The following is a 7,047-nucleotide window of genomic DNA, read 5'->3' on the forward strand; positions in this document are numbered from 1 at the left end:
CAAACAAAACTTTTAGTGGATTTCTACTTATTTTATTAAATATCATCTCCACCAAACAGGACAAGCTTGCATCTGTTATAGTTTTGGAGAAAAATGTGTTCATTTCATGTATGCGCGAAATGCCTTAAAAATGGCTTTAAAATGGATTTGGAGCATGGAGACGATTATCTCGGGATTGCAAGATAACCAAACAAAACTTTTAGTGGATTTCTACTTATTTTATTAAATATCATCTCCACCAAACAGGACAAGCTTGCATCTGTTAAAATTTTGGAGAAAAATGTGTTCATTTCATGTATGCGCGAAATGCCTTTAAAATGGCTTTAAAATGGATTTGGAGCATGGAGACGATTATCTCGGGATTGCAAGATAACCAAACAAAACTTTTAGTGGATTTCTACTTATTTTATTAAATATCATCTCCACCAAACAGGACAAGCTTGCATCTGTTATAGTTTTGGAGAAAAATGTGTTCATTTCATGTATGCGCGAAATGCCTTAAAAATGGCTTTAAAATGGATTTGGAGCATGGAGACGATTATCTCGGGATTGCAAGATAACCAAACAAAACTTTTAGTGGATTTCTACTTATTTTATTAAATATCATCTCCACCAAACAGGACAAGCTTGCATGTGTTATAGTTTTGGAGAAAAATGTGTTCATTTCATGTATGCGCAAAATGCCTTTGAAATGGCTTTAAAATGGATTTGGAGCATGGAGACGATTATCTCAGGATGGCAATATAAACAAACGAAACTTTTAGTAGATTTCTACTTATTTTATTAAATATTATCTCCACCAAACAGGACAAGCTTGCATCTGTTATAGTTTTGGAGAAAAATGTGTTCATTTCATGTATGCGCGAAATGCCTTAAAAATGGCTTTAAAATGGATTTGGAGCATGGAGACGATTATCTCGGGATTGCAAGATAACCAAACAAAACTTTTAGTGGATTTCTACTTATTTTATTAAATATCATCTCCACCAAACAGGACAAGCTTGCATCTGTTATAGTTTTGGAGAAAAATGTGTTCATTTCATGTATGCGCGAAATGCCTTAAAAATGGCTTTAAAATGGATTTGGAGCATGGAGACGATTATCTCGGGATTGCAAGATAACCAAACAAAACTTTTAGTGGATTTCTACTTATTTTATTAAATATCATCTCCACCAAACAGGACAAGCTTGCATCTGTTAAAATTTTGGAGAAAAATGTGTTCATTTCATGTATGCGCGAAATGCCTTTAAAATGGCTTTAAAATGGATTTGGAGCATGGAGACGATTATCTCGGGATTGCAAGATAACCAAACAAAACTTTTAGTGGATTTCTACTTATTTTATTAAATATCATCTCCACCAAACAGGACAAGCTTGCATCTGTTATAGTTTTGGAGAAAAATGTGTTCATTTCATGTATGCGCGAAATGCCTTAAAAATGGCTTTAAAATGGATTTGGAGCATGGAGACGATTATCTCGGGATTGCAAGATAACCAAACAAAACTTTTAGTGGATTTCTACTTATTTTATTAAATATCATCTCCACCAAACAGGACAAGCTTGCATGTGTTATAGTTTTGGAGAAAAATGTGTTCATTTCATGTATGCGCAAAATGCCTTTGAAATGGCTTTAAAATGGATTTGGAGCATGGAGACGATTATCTCGGGATTGCAAGATAACCAAACAAAACTTTTAGTGGATTTCTACTTATTTTATTAAATATCATCTCCACCAAACAGGACAAGCTTGCATCTGTTATAGTTTTGGAGAAAAATGTGTTCATTTCATGTATGCGCGAAATGCCTTAAAAATGGCTTTAAAATGGATTTGGAGCATGGAGACGATTATCTCGGGATTGCAAGATAACCAAACAAAACTTTTAGTGGATTTCTACTTATTTTATTAAATATCATCTCCACCAAACAGGACAAGCTTGCATCTGTTATAGTTTTGGAGAAAAATGTGTTCATTTCATGTATGCGCGAAATGCCTTAAAAATGGCTTTAAAATGGATTTGGAGCATGGAGACGATTATCTCGGGATTGCAAGATAACCAAACAAAACTTTTAGTGGATTTCTACTTATTTTATTAAATATCATCTCCACCAAACAGGACAAGCTTGCATCTGTTATAGTTTTGGAGAAAAATGTGTTCATTTCATGTATGCGCGAAATGCCTTAAAAATGGCTTTAAAATGGATTTGGAGCATGGAGACGATTATCTCGGGATTGCAAGATAACCAAACAAAACTTTTAGTGGATTTCTACTTATTTTATTAAATATCATCTCCACCAAACAGGACAAGCTTGCATCTGTTATAGTTTTGGAGAAAAATGTGTTCATTTCATGTATGCGCGAAATGCCTTAAAAATGGCTTTAAAATGGATTTGGAGCATGGAGACGATTATCTCGGGATTGCAATATAACCAAACAAAACTTTTAGTGGATTTCTACTTATTTTATTAAATATCATCTCCACCAAACAGGACAAGCTTGCATCTGTTATAGTTTTGGAGAAAAATGTGTTCATTTCATGTATGCGCGAAATGCCTTAAAAATGGCTTTAAAATGGATTTGGAGCATGGAGACGATTATCTCGGGATTGCAAGATAACCAAACAAAACTTTTAGTGGATTTCTACTTATTTTATTAAATATCATCTCCACCAAACAGGACAAGCTTGCATCTGTTAAAATTTTGGAGAAAAATGTGTTCATTTCATGTATGCGCGAAATGCCTTTAAAATGGCTTTAAAATGGATTTGGAGCATGGAGACGATTATCTCGGGATTGCAAGATAACCAAACAAAACTTTTAGTGGATTTCTACTTATTTTATTAAATATCATCTCCAACAAACAGGACAAGCTTGCATCTGTTATAGTTTTGGAGAAAAATGTGTTCATTTCATGTATGCGCGAAATGCCTTAAAAATGGCTTTAAAATGGATTTGGAGCATGGAGACGATTATCTCGGGATTGCAAGATAACCAAACAAAACTTTTAGTGGATTTCTACTTATTTTATTAAATATCATCTCCACCAAACAGGACAAGCTTGCATCTGTTATAGTTTTGGAGAAAAATGTGTTCATTTCATGTATGCGCGAAATGCCTTAAAAATGGCTTTAAAATGGATTTGGAGCATGGAGACGATTATCTCGGGATTGCAAGATAACCAAACAAAACTTTTAGTGGATTTCTACTTATTTTATTAAATATCATCTCCACCAAACAGGACAAGCTTGCATCTGTTATAGTTTTGGAGAAAAATGTGTTCATTTCATGTATGCGCGAAATGCCTTAAAAATGGCTTTAAAATGGATTTGGAGCATGGAGACGATTATCTCGGGATTGCAAGATAACCAAACGAAACTTTTAGTAGATTGCTACTTATTTTATTAAATATTATCTCCACCAAACAGGACAAGCTTGCATCTGTTATAGTTTTGGAGAAAAATGTGTTCATTTCATGTATGCGCGAAATGCCTTAAAATGGCTTTAAAATGGATTTGGAGCATGGAGACGATTATCTCGGGATTGCAAGATAACCAAACAAAACTTTTAGTGGATTTCTACTTATTTTATTAAATATCATCTCCACCAAACAGGACAAGCTTGCATGTTATAGTTTTGGAGAAAAATGTGTTCATTTCATGTATGCGCGAAATGCCTTAAAAATGGCTTTAAAATGGATTTGGAGCATGGAGACGATTATCTCGGGATTGCAAGATAACCAAACAAAACTTTTAGTGGATTTCTACTTATTTTATTAAATATCATCTCCACCAAACAGGACAAGCTTGCATCTGTTATAGTTTTGGAGAAAAATGTGTTCATTTCATGTATGCGCGAAATGCCTTAAAAATGGCTTTAAAATGGATGTGGAGCATGGAGACGATTATCTCGGGATTGCAAGATAACCAAACAAAACTTTTAGTGGATTTCTACTTATTTTATTAAATATCATCTCCACCAAACAGGACAAGCTTGCATGTGTTATAGTTTTGGAGAAAAATGTGTTCATTTCATGTATGCGCAAAATGCCTTTGAAATGGCTTTAAAATGGATTTGGAGCATGGAGACGATTATCTCAGGATGGCAATATAAACAAACGAAACTTTTAGTAGATTTCTACTTATTTTATTAAATATTATCTCCACCAAACAGGACAAGCTTGCATCTGTTATAGTTTTGGAGAAAAATGTGTTCATTTCATGTATGCGCGAAATGCCTTAAAAATGGCTTTAAAATGGATTTGGAGCATGGAGACGATTATCTCGGGATTGCAAGATAACCAAACAAAACTTTTAGTGGATTTCTACTTATTTTATTAAATATCATCTCCACCAAACAGGACAAGCTTGCATCTGTTATAGTTTTGGAGAAAAATGTGTTCATTTCATGTATGCGCGAAATGCCTTAAAAATGGCTTTAAAATGGATTTCGAGCATGGAGACGATTATCTCGGGATTGCAAGATAACCAAACAAAACTTTTAGTGGATTTCTACTTATTTTATTAAATATCATCTCCACCAAACAAGACAAGCTTGCATGTGTTATAGTTTTGGAGAAAAATGTGTTCATTTCATGTATGCGCAAAATGCCTTTGAAATGGCTTTAAAATGGATTTGGAGCATGGAGACGATTATCTCAGGATGGCAATATAAACAAACGAAACTTTTAGTGGATTTCTACTTATTTTATTAAATATTATCCCCACCAAACAGGACAAGCTTGCATCTGTTATAGTTTTGGAGAAAAATGTGTTAATTTCATGTATGCGCGAAATGCCTTAAAAATGGCTTTAAAATGGATTTGGAGCATGGAGACGATTATCTCGGGATTGCAAGATAACCAAACAAAACTTTTAGTGGATTTCTACTTATTTTATTAAATATCATCTCCACCAAACAGGACAAGCTTGCACCTGTTATAGTTTTGGAGAAAAATGTGTTCATTTCATGTATGCGCGAAATGCCTTAAAAATGGCTTTAAAATGGATTTGGAGCATGGAGACGATTATCTCGGGATTGCAAGATAACCAAACAAAACTTTTAGTGGATTTCTACTTATTTTATTAAATATCATCTCCACCAAACAGGACAAGCTTGCATCTGTTATAGTTTTGGAGAAAAATGTGTTCATTTCATGTATGCGCGAAATGCCTTAAAAATGGCTTTAAAATGGATTTGGAGCATGGAGACGATTATCTCGGGATTGCAATATAACCAAACAAAACTTTTAGTGGATTTCTACTTATTTTATTAGATATCATCTCCACCAAACAGGACAAGCTTGCATCTGTTATAGTTTTGGAGAAAAATGTGTTCATTTCATGTATGCGCGAAATGCCTTAAAAATGGCTTTAAAATGGATTTGGAGCATGGAGACGATTATCTCGGGATTGCAAGATAACCAAACAAAACTTTTAGTGGATTTCTACTTATTTTATTAAATATCATCTCCACCAAACAGGACAAGCTTGCATCTGTTACAGTTTTGAAGAAAAATTTGTTCATTTCATGTATGCGCGAAATGCCTTAAAAATGGCTTTATAATGGATTTGGAGCATGGAGACGATTATCTCGGGATTGCAAGATAACCAAACAAAACTTTTAGTGGATTTCTACTTATTTTATTAAATATCATCTCCACCAAACAGGACAAGCTTGCATCTGTTATAGTTTTGGAGAAAAATGTGTTCATTTCATGTATGCGCAAAATGCCTTTGAAATGGCTTTAAAATGGATTTGGAGCATGGAGACGATTATCTCGGGATTGCAAGATAACCAAACAAAACTTTTAGTGGATTTCTACTTATTTTATTAAATATCATCTCCACCAAACAGGACAAGCTTGCATGTGTTATAGTTTTGGAGAAAAATGTGTTCATTTCATGTATGCGCAAAATGCCTTTGAAATGGCTTTAAAATGGATTTGGAGCATGGAGACGATTATCTCAGGATGGCAATATAAACAAACGAAACTTTTAGTAGATTTCTACTTATTTTATTAAATATTATCTCCACCAAACAGGACAAGCTTGCATCTGTTATAGTTTTGGAGAAAAATGTGTTCATTTCATGTATGCGCGAAATGCCTTAAAAATGGCTTTAAAATGGATTTGGAGCATGGAGACGATTATCTCGGGATTGCAAGATAACCAAACAAAACTTTTAGTGGATTTCTACTTATTTTATTAAATATCATCTCCACCAAACAGGACAAGCTTGCATCTGTTATAGTTTTGGAGAAAAATGTGTTCATTTCATGTATGCGCGAAATGCCTTAAAAATGGCTTTAAAATGGATTTGGAGCATGGAGACGATTATCTCGGGATTGCAAGATAACCAAACAAAACTTTTAGTGGATTTCTACTTATTTTATTAAATATCATCTCCACCAAACAAGACAAGCTTGCATGTGTTATAGTTTTGGAGAAAAATGTGTTCATTTCATGTATGCGCAAAATGCCTTTGAAATGGCTTTAAAATGGATTTGGAGCATGGAGACGATTATCTCAGGATGGCAATATAAACAAACGAAACTTTTAGTAGATTTCTACTTATTTTATTAAATATTATCTCCACCAAACAGGACAAGCTTGCATCTGTTATAGTTTTGGAGAAAAATGTGTTAATTTCATGTATGCGCGAAATGCCTTAAAAATGGCTTTAAAATGGATTTGGAGCATGGAGACGATTATCTCGGGATTGCAAGATAACCAAACAAAACTTTTAGTGGATTTCTACTTATTTTATTAAATATCATCTCCACCAAACAGGACAAGCTTGCACCTGTTATAGTTTTGGAGAAAAATGTGTTCATTTCATGTATGCGCGAAATGCCTTAAAAATGGCTTTAAAATGGATTTGGAGCATGGAGACGATTATCTCGGGATTGCAAGATAACCAAACAAAACTTTTAGTGGATTTTTACTTATTTTATTAAATATCATCTCCACCAAACAGGACAAGCTTGCATCTGTTATAGTTTTGGAGAAAAATGTGTTCATTTCATGTATGCGCGAAATGCCTTAAAAA

This window comes from Anomaloglossus baeobatrachus, unplaced genomic scaffold, assembly GCF_048569485.1.
Source record: "Anomaloglossus baeobatrachus isolate aAnoBae1 unplaced genomic scaffold, aAnoBae1.hap1 Scaffold_74, whole genome shotgun sequence".
Lineage (NCBI taxonomy): Eukaryota > Metazoa > Chordata > Amphibia > Anura > Aromobatidae > Anomaloglossus > Anomaloglossus baeobatrachus.